The following is an 18,656-nucleotide window of genomic DNA, read 5'->3' as shown; positions in this document are numbered from 1 at the left end:
TCCATAGTGACTCCTGTATCACTTTCTGCTTCTGCTCTGTGTTCTGTGCCCTGTGCCATAGAGCACAACAAGCAACAGCTTCAAATGGCTCCTGGTGCCAGGATGCCCTTCCCAACTCAGGGTCCCCAACCCTACTGGACTCATATCATTATATACCTATATCATTGCACAACACAGACCAACGCCCAGCTTTACCTCTAATCAGCCTTCACACTTACTTTAAAACATATCAGGAGCTAGAGAAATAACTCAGTAGGTAAGGTTCTTTTTTTTTTTTTTTTTTTTGCCATGGAAGCATGGGGACCTAAGTTCTGATCTCTAGCACCCATTAAAAAAAACAGTTAGACAAATAATATCAAAATGGGCAAATGTTTTGACAAACAGTTCATAAAAACACAGATGGCTAATAAGTGCATAAAATGCACAATTTTATGTATAATATATAAAATAAAAATTAAAAACAACAACAAAAACAGATCACAACACCCCATGCCTGTAATACTACCACTAGGGAGGTGGAGACAGGATGACCCTGGGGCTTGCTGGTCAGCCAGCCAAGCTGAGTCAGTGAGCTCTGAATCTAGTATGAAAATAAAGTGGAAAGAGATGGAGGAAGATACCATGGACCTCTATCATTCACACACACACAAACACACACACACACACACACACACACACACACATACACACACACACATCGACGTAATGTCCTATTCAGAGAAGAAAGGGAGCAAAGGAAATCAAGTTTCCATAAAACAGCGTACATTTCTGCAGGAGCTCAGACAGGACCTCATCAGGAGATGGCATGAGAACTGCATTGCTCCACCTCCTCAGTCATCAAGATGACATCAGCAGCTAATACACCAGGCCCCAAGGGATGTCTTCACATCACGGGGCACATGTTTCTTGAAACAAAGGAAGGATTCTTGGTAAGGCTTTGGACAGAAAGATGCTCTTTCTTCCCATCCAGAGCCTTTGTCTTCCAGGAAGCAGTCTGAGCACCTTTCCAACAAGATGCTTCATGTCTGTCCATGTGCCTCAGCCCACATTCTTGGGAGCATGAGGGGACATTCAAGTGGAAGGAGCAAGTCTTCAGGACACTTCCTCTGGGGCTCAGGAGAGAATCACCAGAGGAACCCTCAGCACTGACCTTCCATGACCCTATCCCAGAATCCCCAGAGGTCCTAGGGATGGTTCTGCCAATGGCTGCCATGCACCCCTGCCCTTGGTGGTACCAAGTGGTGATGGCAGAGCAAGAGGAAGTGCATAGGTCCAGGTGCCCTTTGAGCTGTACTACGGCTTCTGTGAGGCTCACTATTTCCATTTGCCTGACACTGTGGCCGTCCCATCCTGTGTGAGAAAAGGGTGTTTGCAAGTTGCCCACAAAAGCCCTGGTAACATTCTTCCCCTTGCAGCAGCAGGAGTCAGGGCCCCTGAGGTATGGGACTAGGAGGATCCTGCTTCCAGTCTCATGGCACTCAGGCAGAGGTCAGCAGGCCAAGAACACTTGCCTTTCTCAACGAGTCCCAGGCTACCTGAGAGGTGTCAACCTGAGCTTAACAGATGGGGCCCTTCCAGCTCTGCTCCCAACAGTGACAACACTGAAGTAGTCACGAGTCCCCAGAAAAATGAACCCCAAAGGGGCACTAAAGAATCCTCCAGGAGGAGACTGTCCGGTCCTCAGAAGATGCCTGAGATAGACAAGAGCGGCACTGGGGGCACCTGGCTGGGGAGGAAGGACAGGCCACCCATCCTTGGGACCTCGCACGTAAACTGCCTTCGGAGAGTTATTTCCTCTCAGGGCAACAGAGAAAGTTATTCTAAATGCCACCTGCCACATTCTGACTCTGAAGTGATGATTGCATCGTGTGGCAGAGAGCCAAGGGAGAGCAACAAGTGTAACGAGGTAACTGCCAAGACAGCACCACCAACTGAGTGTTGAGACAGGGCAGGCCTGTCAGCTCATAGGTGACTTATTAAAAGGTATGTGCACAATCCCCTCTTGTCCCCATGCAAGGGGTAGAACAAGGCACAGATATGGCTCAACCTGGTCAGCAAGGTGCTGCTGAGGACAAAGGGCAGAGGGCAAAGGGCAGCCTATACCTGACCAGATCCCTGCCACCCTGCTTGGTCTCAGACAAGGCTGAGTCTAGCCAGGAAGAACCAACACTGTCCCATGGTGGCCCAGGTCAGGGCCACCAAAGCACCTGTACTCATCCACCCTGGACCTATAGAGTCCCCGAAGAGCCCCACATTTACCCACTCCATACCAGGAATCCTGGGAGGAGGCCAGGTGGACACGCACCCGACTAGCAGAAAGCTCTCTCAGGAGCAGTGCCTTGGCCCCCTTGCCTTACCCTCCTGGGCTACTTCCCACCTCCTGCTCTCTGGTGCCTCCTTCTCTGGCCTTTCTTCTCTTTCTCTGGCCAACTTGCTAGCTTACTCTTTGCCTACCATAACAATAAACCATGACCAGAGTGAGTGATAAACCACAGAAACAACCATGTATCTCACATTTCTGGAGTCTGGGAAGACTAAGCTTAGGTACCAGTGGACTGGGTATTAAGCGCATTCATTTGCTTACACATGGAGGGAGGGGCGGTCTCCCTAGGGCCTCTGATAGGAGGCTGTGATGGTTCATCTTCATTGTCAGCTTGACTGGATTTGAAATCATTTATAAGACACACTGCTGGGTGTGTCTGTGAGGGTGTTTCCAGAAGTTTAACAGAGGGGAAGGCATGCCCAGAATGTGGGCAGCACCATCCCACAGGCTGCGGTCGTGAGAAAGGAAACAGTGAGCTGAGCACCAGCATTCACCTCATGCTCCCTGACTGTGGATGCCATGTGCCAGCTGCCTCACACTCCTGTCACCATGACTTCCCAGCAATGGTGACATCCCAGTGGCAGTGGACTGGACTTCCATACTGTGAGCCATAGCAGGCCTTTCTTTCCTTAACTCAATTTGGTCAGGTGTTTGGCCACAGACACAAAATTAACCCAAACACCAATCCCTGATCCCCCTACAAGACCCTAATTACTTTCTTAAAGTTCCACCCCAAACACCATTGCACCAGGGGGTAGGCATTGACGTATGAGTCTGGAGGCACACACACAGTCAGAAAAAAATGCTCACCAAGCTTGCTCCCACCTCACGCCTTCTGTGCATGCCATTCCCTCTGTCCAGGAGACTGTGACTCCAGACCTTTGCGAGTCTCAGAGGAAGGAAGTTGGCCAACCCCAACGACTCCCACCAACACACCTGGTTCTTTTATCACTGTTGAATAACCACCAGGAGGGGACAACCCGTGGACAAACCCAGGGGAGGTGTGGAGCTGGCCACAGAGGGATGTAGCCTTCCCAGGGGCAGGGACTCTGTCCCTCACTACCAATCCTTATCCCCTTCTATAGTGATGGCCACTCTGCAGGGAAGAGTGACCAAGACCCTGCTATTGCACATGGTTTCAGGCATGTGGGACACAGGCAGCCTGCCCTGTGGAGCTGGGCTCTTATCAAGTCCTGCAGAGGCACTTGCAAAGTGGCAGAGGGCAGCAAGCTTGGTAAGGTAGTGCTGCCAAGGAGAGGGACAGGGTGCCCGACCACAGCTGACAAGAGTGGAGATGGGACCTATGACCATCACTGCTTGAGAGTGCCAACAGGGTGCCTCCATCATGGCTGCAAAGAATGGGGATGGGACCTTCCACCAACATTTCGTAGTCCCTTCACTATTGAGGACATGCCTGTCATCACTGGTAGGACCGTAACATGGGCAGTATAGGTACATTCTCCCGTGGTAAGTTTTTGTCAAAAATGACAAATGTGACCAGGCAAGGTATCACCCACCTATCATCCTAAAATCTAGAAGGCTGAGACAGAAGTGTTGTGAGTTCAAGGCTATCCAAGGCTACACAGTGAAATTCTGTCTCAAAGACACCAACAAAATTTACACAAGTACCTCTTCTCAGATCACCAGACCCAATTCCAAGAACATGTTTTCAAGCATCTCAAATAATATCACACACATACACACATACATGCATGCACACTCACTCTCCTCCCTCTTTCACACACACACACACACACACACACACACACACACACACACACACACACGTCCACTATGGTGAAGATACAATGTGAAAACAGCCAGAGCCTCTATGTTGGCCCTGGTGTGGAAGGCTTGACAGACAGACTCTAGAATAAACAATGAATGCCCATGGCAAGGTCACACCATCTGCAATAATCTGTCAGGGGCTGGGGAGATGGCTCAGTTGAATGTCAGTAACACCTGACATTCAATCACAAGGGCCTGAGTTCAGATCCCCAGAACCCAGGTATGCTGGTCTGTTAACTACCCAGTTATTTGCTGGGAGGCAGAGACAGGAAGATCCCTGGGGTGTCCTGGGCCCAGCCTAGCTTAGTTGGTGAGTCCCAGGCCAATGAGAGATTAGTCTCAAAGGAGGTAAATAGATAGCATTCCTGGGGGTGACACCCAAGTTTGGCCTCTGGCTTCACGCATGTGCACCCATGTGGTCACAGCCACACCCCACCCTACCTACACACAAAGAAACCTGGGCTCCACCCAACCTTTGCCTCACTACTGGCTTTTCCATGAATTAATGGTGGAGTCCTATCTGTCCTTGAATGGAATTCCTGCTCACCTTGTCTCTCTGAAGGTCAGAGTTGAGCAAGTTAGAGATCTCAACATGAAAAGGTAGTCACCTCCAGTTACCCAACCAGATACTCAAAGAGCTGAGGGGTAGGATGCATAGCTACAATCCAGCCCACACCAGCTGCCTCAATGGAAAGCAAACTGTGAGCTTCGTGTGGAACCCCAGTGGGTTCCTGAAGAGGGAGGGAGGGAGTCCATCTGTGGATGCAGCTGCAGACATGCCTGAGAGGCCACACTGAGCTCAGGGCCTGTCCTCTCCGAGGTCCAGACCAGCACACCCATCCCTGCCTGCCACACACCCCACAGCTCTGTCCCATCATCCACAAGTGGCGGCGTCTGTTCCTGGCCCTGTGGTACCAGCTGTGCTCAGTACTGGAATTGGGTAATTTAATTAAGCTTTCTGTACATTGACTGCCTGACTTACTATGGTTAGAAAAGGAACATGTCATTACTATGAAAGCCAAGTGGAACACTCTGGAGCCAGGGCTAGGAAGCTTCCAAAGCTGCTATGGGGTGAGCGTGGGGCTGAGAGTAAGGATGAGGTGTCATAAACGCCCGGGGAAATCTGCGCAGACTGCTCTGGGTGGCCATGCTCTCACACCTCTTGTGGAAGATGCGTCAAGGCTGTTCCCACTGGGAGCTCCCACCTCGAACACTAGATGTGTGGCTGGGTAAAGCATCTGAAGCAGGGACAGCCATGTGTGATTTCATGTCCTAAGCAACCTAGTGACAGATCTCCAGGGCTTGGAGCTGAGGCAGGGCTCTGCTCTGTAGCCATATACAGCACAGAGGGCCACACAAGGACAGTCAGGAAGTCTCTGTGGCTAAACCGAATTGCAGTGGTAATGGAGAAAGGGGGTCTCAAAGGAGGAGGGGCACCACTGGTCCAGCTGTCCAGGGTCCCCAGAGCTCCCTCATCTCCTTCCCTCCCCAGCTTCTCCCAGATGCCCACATCCTGGGCACTACATGAAGATCAGGGTGAGCATTTATAGAAACCCCACAGGCCTCCTAGAACCAGCTCTAGAAACAGCTTCTCCCTAGCTGTGAGACACCACACACCTTCCCTTGTCTCTCAGAGCCTCTGCTTTCTTGTCTGGGAACACTTAATGATAGCACTGCCACCTGAGCATTGAGTGACATCAGAAGGCACACGTGGCTTCAACAAATGTCAGCTTGAGAGCATAACCACAGTGGCCATGCCTACAGGTTTAAGTCTCAAGGCCCAGGAGAGTAGGGCTTTGCTAAATTCAGTCCCAACAGGTACCTAGGGTGGGGGTCATGTACCCGTATGCCCAGCTCCAGCTAGTTAAGGAACCTCACCTGGGTTCTCTCCATCCAGGACTTGCAAGCAAGTGGCCTCCAAACACCTGTTGCCTGTCCCTGGGGTTTGGGAATCATGCTTTAGAGACATGAATGGCAGCTGGTGGCCATTTTTTTCCAGACACACTATACCATCCTCTAGATTCCCAATTGCATAGAAAACTATAGCAAGTGGTTTTCTGCAGGACTCAGGGGACATGGACACTGCACAGATACTGAACCAAGGCTCTGAGCCTCTCCTCTGCTCAGACGTGCTCAGGCTCTTTCCCCTGAGCTCCACACACAGGCAGGCTCTCCCTCTTTGCATACTGTCTCTCTTGCTCAGAGGGATAAAGCTTTGCCTCTGTTCTAGGCTTATGCTCCAGCTAAACTCTTCCCTTGAAGCTCTTTATTCTTTGCTTCCCTCCATCCAAGAGCAGAACAGGTCAGACCCTCGCAGCTCACTCACTGCTCTACTGAGCTGGGTGTGCCTTGCCTTCCCAGACTGCACCACTCACCTGTCCTTCCAGACTGCTGCCTGCCTCTGTCCTGCATACATACACACACACACACACACACACACACACACACACACACACACACACACACACACACACACACACACACACACAAGCATACAAGCATATACACATACTCAGACATGCATGCATAGACAGCACACATATATACACAATCATACACATACTCATACACAAGCATATATACACTAATACATACACATACATGCATACACAGAGAAAGATTCTTGTCTCCTGACTTTCTTCGCCTTTCTGCAATAAAATCTTATGAGAGTTTTGGGGGTCGGCATGTAATACCATTACACATTTCTTGAGCACAAATGGTATAGATGTCTGCATCACTGGCAGAAGGTTGGACCTGCCTGTGGACCTGGAGGGAAGGAGTGGTGATCTCCACAGAGGTAGAGCAGGAGAAAGAACCAAGGGACACCTGGGTGAAACAGACCTGAGCTCAATTTGCTGGAGATTGCTGACCAATAATTGGAAGTCCCAGCAATCATGCTCAGGATTGCCTGGGGTCAAAGGTCAACCAGACTTCCTTCCTGAATTCTGACATACAAAAATGGAGATACTGAAGAGAGCCCTCCCAGGGTGGCCAATGGCTTGATGCCAGCTTCCCAACCACACCACTACACCCTTGACTAGACCAGCGTCTGCAATGTCCCTTCTCTGGCTCACTGACTCCAAGAGCCCCTTCCCTCCAGGCATGGGTGAGGACTTGCTTCCTGACCTGGCTTCACATATGGGCTCCATCCCCTCACAGGTGGGACCCTGGGCATTGAGAGGACCAGTAGCCAGCATTGCCAGGGCTCTTTCTCTGCCAGAAAGATGCACCAGGAGTATGGTAAAGATGAGGGTGAGGCTGTTGCTGAGACAATGGTGATAAGGAAGAAGAGGGATGTGATGAAGATACTGATTAAGACGATGGCAATATTGGAGAGGACTGGACACTGAGAATATGACAATGGAAACAAAGCTGAAGGCCATGATCACCAAGGATGCTCCTGATGTCATAAGGGTTTGGTGAAGACGGCCATAGGCATCACACTCACTCCAAATAATTGGGAATCCATGTGGCTTAGGTGCTGCTCTGGAGTTTGGACTCCAGCTAGTGAGCCAGAGACTCCTGTCCGTCACAGTGGAAACATCCTCAGACAGACTGGGGATGGACACAAATGCCCTGGACACACTATAGAGAGAGTGCTCCAGCAAAGACAGCACTGTCAAGTTAGGACAACACAGGGATGCCATCTCAAGAAATCGGCTCAGACTGCAAGACTCCTGTTCTCACCACCTCAGCTTATTGGTTTTCTTCCGCGGGAGTCCCCCAGCATCCTGCCCACAGCCTGACCCACTTTACAAGGAGGGAAGTGGGCACCAGCTGTGGAAGAACCAACATTCCTGATCAACTTTTGTTACCTGATCCAAGCCCTACTCTCCAGCACCACACAGACTCCTAGCAAACTGGGATCTGAAGGAGGGGGAGTCACACCACACCCCCTTTCAGGGAAGAGAGTAGAGACCAGTTGAGACCACACACTGAGTTGACCACACTCCAGCATTTGCTGAGTAGATTGCTCATTCCCAGACAAGAACACACTGCTCAAAACAGAAACACAAGCTGGGCACGGTAGCCGACAACTGTGACCCCAGCTCTCAGGAGGTGCAGACAGGAGGGTCAGAAGTTCAAGAGCATCCCCAGTGAAAGTGAGACTACCTTGGGCTAAATGAGACCCCATCTTATAAAACAAAATAAAATTAGAAAACTCAGAAACAGAGAGGGAGGCAACAGCAAGGGGTTGGGGGCTAGAGAGTGTGGTGGGTGAGAATATGAACAAATGCATTACACATGTTCATGCAATTGTTCCATTAATAGATGCAAATAAACTCACACACATACACACTAGCTCACATCCATGGATCCAAATGTGTGATCCCAGGCCACACAATGCTTTTGAAAACTCAAACAGAATCTCAATATTTACATGAAGGATGTTCCATATAAGTTTTTGCAGTTTCTATAAAGAACTCCCAAAATTCACTAACAATAAACCCTGTTTTAGCAGTTAGAAGGGATTACCCCTTACTGCTCTTGAAGACCACAGTTCAGTTCCCAACACTTGCATGGGGTGGCTGACAAGCACCTGTAATTAAAGGGGATCCTTCTTCTGGCCTCCAAGGGCACCTGCATGCATATGCATGGTCTGTTGCCCACATATCCATAATAACAAGTAAGAAGTATACACCCACCAGAGACCTGGGGTTCACAGCTCTGAGGTGTAGCTAGCCCCAAGACCACTTCAGTCTAACAGGAAGTGTATCCATTCCAACCTGGGTACACCCCCTACGACTGAACTCACCCCGAGAATCCAGTGTGTGTCCACTATCCGTGTTCACTGAAAACCCAAGGTATACTTCTGAACACATTAGTCACATGTCAAATCTGTAAACAGGATCCTCACACCTCAATGTGTCTAAGAATCTGCCACACAGAGGAAGGTATTCATCCAATGCACATTCATTATGTAGAGCTCAATTCTCGTCCCTTCTGCCTGATGTACCCTAGTAATTCATCTCTCTTTCTCAAAAAAGTACAGAAATCACCTGGCTATTTATGTCTGTCCATCCACCTACCACATATCTACTCACCTGTCTACTTATCCATTTGTAAACCCATCCATTCTTCCATCCATTTGTCCACTCATCCATCCATTTGTCTATCCTCATTCATCTGTCCATCCATCACTCTATATAGCCACTTAAAAATTATCTACTCATCTGTTTATTTTTCCAATTGTCTTTCCATCTAACTGTACAATGATCCATCACTCATCCATCCTCTTACCATTTTTTTTCCATCCAGGTACCATCCAACTAGCCAACTCATCTTTTGATCCCATTTCCCAAGCATAGTCTATCCCATCCATCTATTGGGCAGGGATTATCTGGGAGCCTATGTTGTTCTAGGATCTGAGAACTAAGCACCGAGAAAGGTCCTTCTTTCAGTAGTCTACTTCTCACATGGAAATCAGGTAAGCTAGAGGACAGCCAGGGATGGGCCAAGACCAGGTGTTGGATGAAGATGAAGGAAATGGACTTCATAGGTACCAGGTTCTATTCTTGTCTGTACCCAGCTGCTGACTGGCTATAAGAAATCTTCCCAGCTTCTCACATACAGCCAGGATTACAAGGCCCATCATACAGGCACTGAATACTGTAATGCACATTGTGCCCTCATTATAAACCAAGTGCACTAGCCACACAGGGCCCATGAGAGGTGAAATTTCTTAAGGCATAGGAAACCTCTGTCCCCTCAGGATTCATGGGGCTCCTAGAAGATTCTCAAGCACATAGCTTTGAAGTGGAAGGTGCTGCTTGCAGCTTTGGGGTCACTGTGAAACCTTGAGAGCATCTCACCCTGCCTGACCATAGTCTTTCTTCTTCCTGCTGATGGGACTCTGCTGTCGAGTTAGCTGTTTGTCCAAGAGCTACTTTGAGCATAGAGTTCTTTATTAGTTAGTCCACTCATTCACTGTTTGAAAGTCCCTTGGATGCCTCCATCCTCCTAGAAAATTCAAAATCCAAATATCAGGAAGTTATATGCACTCTTTCAAGGAGTGCCTTGCGTGCCCATTCTGGGGACATTATGCCTTCCCTGCTAAAGCCTAAACAATAACAAGGATCCTAAGGACCCTTTGACATAGCATCAGGTCAAGCTTGTGAGCCCTGGGCCTTTGATCCTGGAGAACTCAGTCCCTAGGCCCACATCCACCACTGAAGGACATCTCAGCCCATGCAAACAGAAGCATGTGGCTCCTCACATGGAAACCTGAACTCTCCTCTCTCAGGAAAGCCCCCTGATAGGATCATGTAGGCTTCCCGGATAAATCTACAGGCATTTCCTGGGGCTGAATTTTCAAAGGAAGCCAAATGCCATGGTTGCTAGGAGATAGACAGTTTAGTATCCAGACCACCCTGGAGCTGGTTCTGGTCCCTGCAGGGGCATGAACAACCATCACCCACTGTCCATGATCAAAGTAATGATGCTAGAGCAGAGTGATGCTGGGTTGGGAGTCAGCCCACCAAGCATGTGAGGAAATGAGAAATCTAACAAATGTCAGACTGGCCTGCAGCCCTGATCTCCGGCTCAGTCACCTGCATAGCTTCATTTTACTCAGATGGAGTGCCCCAGCTAAGTCAAAGGCCAGAGACCCCCACAGGCCTGTTTTCCTGCCCCGCAGGCTTCCCTCCTTCTTCCTACATTCTCCTCTGGCACAGGCCACATTGTGTCCCCAAGATGAAAGATCCTCTCCTCTCACCACTGTTGCCACTCCTTCTGAGTTCTCGTCCTGTAGCTACAGCCTCTAACCTGAACTGCTCCCTCCCAGACAGAGGCTCCTAAGTCTCAGGCAGCTGCCAAAACTTCTAAGATCCACAAGGCCCCTTCTGAGGGTTACACCAGCAATAACAAAAGCTGAGGAGAGAGAGAAAAGGAGAGACAGAAAGATGGAGATACAGGAGACACGCACGCGCGCGCGTGCGCGCGCGCGCGCACACACACACACACACACACACACACACACACTTCCCAGAAGCATTCTGTTAGGACTCTTTGGGTAACCTGTCCTGTTTCTCAGACCTTATTTTGCAACAATGTACCAGCTACAAGGACCTATTTAGAATGCCAAGTCCTCAGCAGTACATAGTGGGCAGAATGTGGCTAGCATGCCCAGACTGAGCATGTTACAGGGAGCTGGGAAAAGTGACAGAGACTGAGTGGAGCTATGTCAACCGGGGTTGAGCGTGGACTATGCAGGGTTAGAGAGAAGACTCAGCAGTTAAGAGCGCTGGTTGCCCATCCAGAGGACTGGGGTTTAATTACCAACACCCACATGGCAGCTCACAACTGTCTATAACTCTAGTTCCAGGGGACCCGACAACCCTCACAGAGACAGATGTGCACATAAAATGAAAATAAATAAATAAATAAATAAATATTTTTTAAAAAACAGGTCTCTCTGGGGCAGTGATGTTAAGCTGACCAGAAGCAGCATGTGTGTACCTGGAGCCCCAGGAAACTGTCACCTATGGACCCCTACAGCAGTTACCCTTGAGCAGGGCAGGCACAGGCCCTGCTGCCCACAGGCCTGTCACTTGACCATATACCTTCCTATTCATTGAAGTCAGGCCTGAGTATCACACCTACCTCTGATGCCCTGTTGTGATATTTTATCTGCGACTCTTCCTGCAGGTTAATCTTTACCCCCTTGAGCCTTCTGCAGCCAGCTAGTCCATCTAGCTGGTCCACATGCAGTGGCTTACTGATATTTCTGTGAATATATCTGCTCATGCTGCCCAGTAGCACCCATCAGCTGAACACTGCAGGAACTTGAACTTTCTATAGTTGGGTGTACATCATGACAGGCATTCAGATACAAGGGCATTTGAAATGGTTGGGTCACTTGGGCCCACTCTCCTGCACCTTCACCTTCTCCGTAGTATGAGCATCACAGTCTGGCTGGCAGCTATGGATCCACCGAGGGTACCAGCCTCCAGAAGGAGAACACTGTGAGGGTGGCATTCAGTACCTGGTGGCACGGTGAGGCCATATTGCACGACTGTCACCTGTGACTCGCGCTCATTTCTCAGCAAGAGGCAAAACAGTGTTATGGGATGCTGTGACATTATTGAGGGCACAGGTCCGATGTCCCACACCATGCTGCACTGAGAGCAGGGTCCCAGACTTGCAGACACTGGTAGACTATCCTGTGATGTTACCAATCCTATTAATACAGCTGTATCAGACTATGGATTTTCGACATAGGACATCATCAGCTGCCTGAACATGGGTGTGTGCAGAGCTCCTGAAGCATCAGCATCAGTAGCTGCTTGGTGGTTAGGAGTTGGGCACTGAGGTCAGAGATCTTACTGAGATGTTGTGGCCATGACCTGAGTCCTTTCTTCCTCCACAGAGCATGAGAGGTGCTCCCCCACAGGGTTGTGGTCAGAGCTGAAGGCCACCAGCACCATGCCAGTCTATAAGAGTACTGCTGTGGACACAGGCTCAAGTAGCAAGCCCCAGCAGCATCAGTACCCTGGCAGGACCTAGGTCATCCCCTGCTTGGCCTAGTACAGACAGTGTCTCTCATCACAAATACCGGGGGGGGGGGGGGGCTGTCTCTAGTGTGTTCTGTTGCGGGATCTTAATGTGCACTGAGGCAAAAGCACTAAGCATGGCTGCTGTCACACTATGTCCTGCTCCCACTGAGCACAAGGACAGTTGTGGGGTCTGAAGCCACCTCCCAGTGTTTTATTCCCATAGGACATTGAACTGCAGAAGGAGCACTGGAGAGGTCAAAGGAGAAGCCAGCGTGTGCCTGGGCTACACATTCTATACACGTGCAACACCCATGTCACTTGTGAGGATGCAATGTGGAAGCAGGAATGGATGGTGTCCACACTGCAGTGAGAAAGGGGACCCAGAGGATGTAGGACAACTTGATGTGAGGATGCTTCTCTCTTCAAGCCTGGACTTGGGGTTCCCTATCACTCCTGTCTACACCGGCTGTCCTAGTTCAGGGCTAAGATGGTATCAACCTTATAGGCTCTGGGAATGCATCTCCCAACAGAAATGACTGCAGGTTCCACCTGGTATTGACCTTAGGATAAGTCACGAACCCAGGAAGACTCAGAGACAATATTGGACTAGCCTGTGAGGGACAGAGTGGCCAAAGCCCACAGGGAAAGATCAGAGTTTCTTGTTCTGTGAACAACATTCATTTATGTCTCCTTGGAGACTCACAATGAGTGACTGAGGACCCCCGTCCCTTCCACACATCTCTTACCCATCTGTTCTCAGCTTCCGGGGTGCAGGTAAGTTCCCATGTATTAACTCAGACTGCCATGCAGCTCAGTGGTGAGCCAGGGAGGTTGACAGCCTGGCTAGGCTGGGCACTGTTATCTAATCCCTATTACAATTGATATGTCCACATAGCACTGCTCAAGCATTACATTTAAAGATCTATTATGTAAGTGTCTTATAAAGTGGGCAGGAGAATCTCTTTGTTGTTACATAATGTTTATGTACACTGTTATCTGGGTGCCTCCTCCACACACACCTTTAGGAAACCTCACCACCCTCCATCCATGATCTCTTGGGGTCCACTGTAGTGTCAGACAATTAGTTCCTATTTGGGTCTGATGCCTCCTTTTATTTATTTTTTCTTATTTTTTCCTTTTTTTTAGACACATCTTTTTTTGTTGTTTTAAATATTTTCAACACTTGGCATTACCATTTTGAAACATTTTTACATTTTACACAAACAATCCATAAAAAGAAAACATATAAGCCTCAGCTGTGTCCCCAAACCATCATTGCTGCCTTATCTGAACTGAGAGGTTCTTGAAGCCAATATCATGCTGGGGAAGAAAACACACTGACATTTCTATCCAATGCAAAGATGCCACATCACTGTTGCCAATGGACACCCGGGACGGGATTGTAACAGGGAGCCTTGGCCTAGAGGACATTGGACAACACAGCATCCAGTACACTGACATGGCCCCCATCAAAGAGGAGGTGTTCCTATTGAAATCTTCAAATCTAAAAATGGGACTTTGAAACTATACATAAAACTGTGCCCATAGCAATAAACAGAAGCAAAAAGCACCTACATCAGGAGCTTAAACACAGCACACACTTCACAGGACAGAACACATTAGTCACAGGCTTCTGTGCACTTGGCCCTGGACTTCTTGGTGGATGAAGCAATAAAGGTTAACACAATTAATTATAAAATGTACATTACCCTTAAAATAGCAACAGGCTAAGCAGAAACACAGAGCACTGTGGTACTAAAGCTCAGAGGGTTGTCTCCAGGGTTAGGGAGGTCACTACAGAGCACAAAGTAGCAGTGACATGGGGGCAGATCCTGTTAGGTACCAATCCTGGGGAGACTGAACAGGCACGGACCTGAGTTCGAGTCTTCAGAACCCACATAAAGCTAGACAGGGTGAACATCAGCAATCCCAGCACTGAAATGAGATGGGAGGTGAAGACTGGTTTGAGACCAGCTAGCCTGGTGTAAATGACAGCAATGATAGGAGACCTTGTGTCAAACAAGGTGGGGACAACACCTGAGGTTGTCCTCAGACCTCCACACTTGCACTGTGGCACATGCTTCCTGTGTGTGTGTGTGTGTGTGCATACTCACAGTCTCCCTCCCTCCCTCCCTCTCTCTCTCTCTCTCTCTTTTCTCTTCTCTTCTCTTCTCTTCTCTTCTCTTCTCTTCTCTTCTCTTCTCTTCTCTTCTCTTTCTCTTCTCCCCCATCCCACCCACTTAGGAGATGAGAGGAGGTTCTGGAGGTCTGTACTTATCACGCCTCCTGAGAACCAGATAAGAGACCAGAAAGCATGGGAGGAACAATTACCCACCAATATTTCCTGCCGTGTAATTCTGGAGACACTACGGGGCTTGCCCTGTGAAGGGGTGAGTGGCTGAAGCCTCGGTGCACACCCCACCCCCCACATAAAGGGGATAACACAAAGCTGCTGAGCTTCAGAGCAGCACTGCTTCTTGTCTCTTCCGGACAGATGGCAGAGACCACATTGCTTGGCCACACCCTTTCCTATGAGTCTAGTTGCTTCCAGTGGGGGTAGTGTTGAGTTTAAGCTTGTTAACACAACTGGCCACCTGGCTTGGTGATGTGTTCATTTTCCTCATAAGGAAACTGGAGCTATGCAGAGTACCCACCCCAGGGCAGGTGTGTAAGCCTTCAAGGAGATTGTGAGTATACAGCACCAAACAAGCAAAATGAACTGAGCAACAGCTACCTCATGACCATGACTGTCTCCGAGGCTGATGCTCACAGGACTGGATTTAAAGTGCCCACGGTGAACTGGTCTCACACCCATTCAAAGGCAGGGCAGGAGAGAGACTCAAAGCAAAGACCCTCTGAAGTCTGTTAACAGTGTAACCTCTGCCTACGCAGTGGATGTGCATACTCCAGGCAGGACTGGCTTTTGAGCAATTAGAAGCAGCAGGTGTTTTTCCTGTTAAGTCTAGATTACATATTTCCAAAGCCCTGTGTCCACAGACTCAAGAGCTTGCACCATGCCTGGCCTCCTTTGCAACCTCAGCAGTGACCACCAACCACCTTATCCAGCGAGGTAGCAGTGCCCAATTTACACATCACCCTTGGGAGCATCACACAACCCCTAAGATGCTGCAGAGTTCTGTGAACAAGGTGAGAGGCAGCTGGCTGGTGGTGTGAGTGCGCCTTGCACAGTTTTCCTTGAGACCCTGCGTTCTCTGTGGGCCCAGTGGTAGCAGTCTGTTCTGGATGCAGCAGAACACAGTGTACAGAGAGAGGTTGGGATCATTTAACTGCTGTGCTAATGCGCTAAGTGCCAACCCCTGGAGGAGGCTATTGAGCTCTAATCAGCCTCTCACTCAGCCCCGGAACAAAGGCCTCCCCCCTGGGAGCCTGAACAAGAAGCCATACAATGTATCACTCAAGAGGAGCCTTCCAGAGTCTCCTCCCAGGCAAGTCATCAACTAACTGTCTAGGCACAAGGCTGTCATGTGCTCTAGGACCACTTGGGCTGCTGGTACCCATGGCCCTGTTTATTCAGTTCTCAGGAGGCCTGCTGGTGGCTTCTATAGCTTGTGCCTCTGACAAGCAGCCCATGAGGGCACCTGGTCATGAGAGCAGCAGTCCTCAATCAGCACCTCCTGCCAGGATGTGAGTGTGTTCCTCTTAAGTGGCCTGGAATCTTAAAAAAGCTACCAACCCCCACTGTCCCCACTTTACATGACCCCTCGCCATGGCTGAGACAGGGCATTACCATCTAAATCTACCTTTCTGAAGACATGCTCACTTCTGAATATTTTCACAAAATATCTCCCCATCTCTAACCTATGTGTGTGTGTGTGTGGGGGGGGGACTCTGTATTCCCTCTACTGCCTCCTAGGGGTGTAGACATCTTTGCTCCAGACATAGTGTTTTGGCTAGGGCTCTGAGCACACCCCACATGAAGCCAAAACCCACAGAAGACTTAGCTCCAAGTGGTGACTAAGACAGCACACCTCTGGGTGCCTTAATGTTCAGCATGCTTCACAGGAGGCAGGCTGGGTACTCTGTGACTGTCTGATTCCTATGCCCACTTCTCCTCCCACAGCACCCTGGCAAGACACTTCACCCGCTCACTCCCCAAAGTGTAATAAACAAGAAGTGAGGGCACTCGCAGTCACTCTGTAGCTGCCAGGATTACTTAGATGGAAGCAGATAAACGTAACTGGTAGTGTGCAGTCAGTACCTGAGAGTGACAGCCAGCACAGACTTGTGCCTCCAGGGCTGGGGAGATTGAGGCAGGAGGGTCTGGAGTACAACCCAAGCTATAATATGAGACCCTATCTGTGGTGTCTTTATACTTAATGTTTTTGAGGGCACTGTAGTAGGTAGCTGTTTGAACCATGCCCTGAAGCACTACCCCTAGTGAGGCAGCTGAAGCTGTTACACTGCCTATGACCTTGAGGTACCTGCCCCTGGGGCATGGCCACTGGGGACCCTTAAGACCTGGGATGCATGTACACCCTCTTTCGTGGCTCCCTTGTGGTTTTGGATGCTGAGATCTTGAACTGAGTTATTCAGCAAGGGACATAGCTCAGCTTTCCTAGACCCTACAATAGATCTCCTATGGTTGTGAGTTTACCCCCAAATAAATTCATTTGACCATTAAATAGATTCTGTGGATTAATCCCATTAAGGCACACAGGCCTTTGCTTGTGATTCCCAGGACACACTGCCATGTAAAACCAGGACTCTGCACACTCACCCACATACATTTGAAGTGCAAGGTCAACAACTCTGCAGGAAGGGATGGGCATCATCACAGACTATCACCCCTACAGAGGGGACCCCAGCCTCACTATGGGACAAAGACCAGGCATGGAGGATATGAATGGATGGGAGGCAAGGAGCATGTCACTCAGGGAAACCCCAGAGCACACAGAAGATAAAAAATTTAAGATTTTGAAATAGCAAAATAAAACACTATGGAAACCCCAAACACTCTTGGGAATACCATTGATGATGTGTTGTCATGACAACCAGAGGCTGAATTATTCAGCAGTAGAATGTGGAAGGTCCTAAGATGGCACACAGGCAGAGGGCTAATTAGACTGTTCCTGTAGGGAAGATACAGAGACACCAGAGGCCACCTCTAACCTCCAGGGGAGACTCATAGTCTGCTGCTCTCTGTATCTAACTCTGGAATGCTGTTCCATTTTCAGATGTAGTGGCAAGCAACTGAGAAGCTACACAGTATCCTAGAATCTAAAATTAGTATCCAGTTCTGTGAGCAGAGGGGAATCCCAGTCCTAGAAATACCCAAACCAAGTAGCTCTACCACAGCTTCCAGACACACCCTTTGCAGCTAAGCTGTTCTCAGCTTCTCTGCAGCCCCACCCTCCACAGTCCCACTTTTGAGGTGCTGTGCAGCCCTACTGTCTGCAGGTGATTGACAGTCCTGCTCTCAACAGCTCCACCCTCTATAACCCTGCAACCCTGCCTTCTGTACTCCAAGACCAGGCAGTTCCCCTCTGGCCTGACACACAGCACAGTCTGTCCTCACCCAGGGTGAGTGACTACCTGGTTACTGAGCAACCGTCACCTGGTGGCCTTCAGGGACTCTTCAACATCACTTTTTCTTGTGGGCCACAGACAAGACTTTGGAGCAAGAGGAGGAGAGCCTGGCCCCATCTGTGACTTAGTGCAGGGATTGTTAGTGCATTCCTCATCTTGTAGCACATAGGAAGTGATACACTGTATGTAGACATTCACGTAAATACAGCTTTTCCCATCTTCATCCTGCAGCACATAGGATGTGGTGCACATTCTGTCCCCCAAAGTGTAACACTGTATAGACATTCATGTAAGTACAGCTTTCCCCAACAAACTCAGATGATCTAGCAAAGCTGGACCCATGTTCTTAGAGGGAGATAACTAGGTGGAAGCTATGCAGGGTAGTATGTAGCCAGGCCCACTACAGGAAACATATGTCCTCAGCAATTTGGTCTAGGCCCTCCCTCCCTCCTTCACACATCTCCCTTGACTCATGCAGACCACTGGTTCACCTTGGGGTATTT

General features: G+C 49.3%; 1 protein-coding gene across 1 annotated transcript in view; it reads right to left on the bottom strand.

The window, feature by feature from the left end:
• Positions 1-18,656, bottom strand: part of Phactr3 (phosphatase and actin regulator 3) — a 188,290-nt gene that overhangs the window by 15,169 nt on the left and 154,465 nt on the right. The window lies entirely within an intron of this gene.

The sequence above is a fragment of the Onychomys torridus genome, chromosome 4, assembly GCF_903995425.1.
Source record: "Onychomys torridus chromosome 4, mOncTor1.1, whole genome shotgun sequence".
Lineage (NCBI taxonomy): Eukaryota > Metazoa > Chordata > Mammalia > Rodentia > Cricetidae > Onychomys > Onychomys torridus.
The sequence above is the reverse complement of the archived record's forward strand: the minus strand, read 5'-3'. Positions and strand labels throughout refer to the sequence as shown.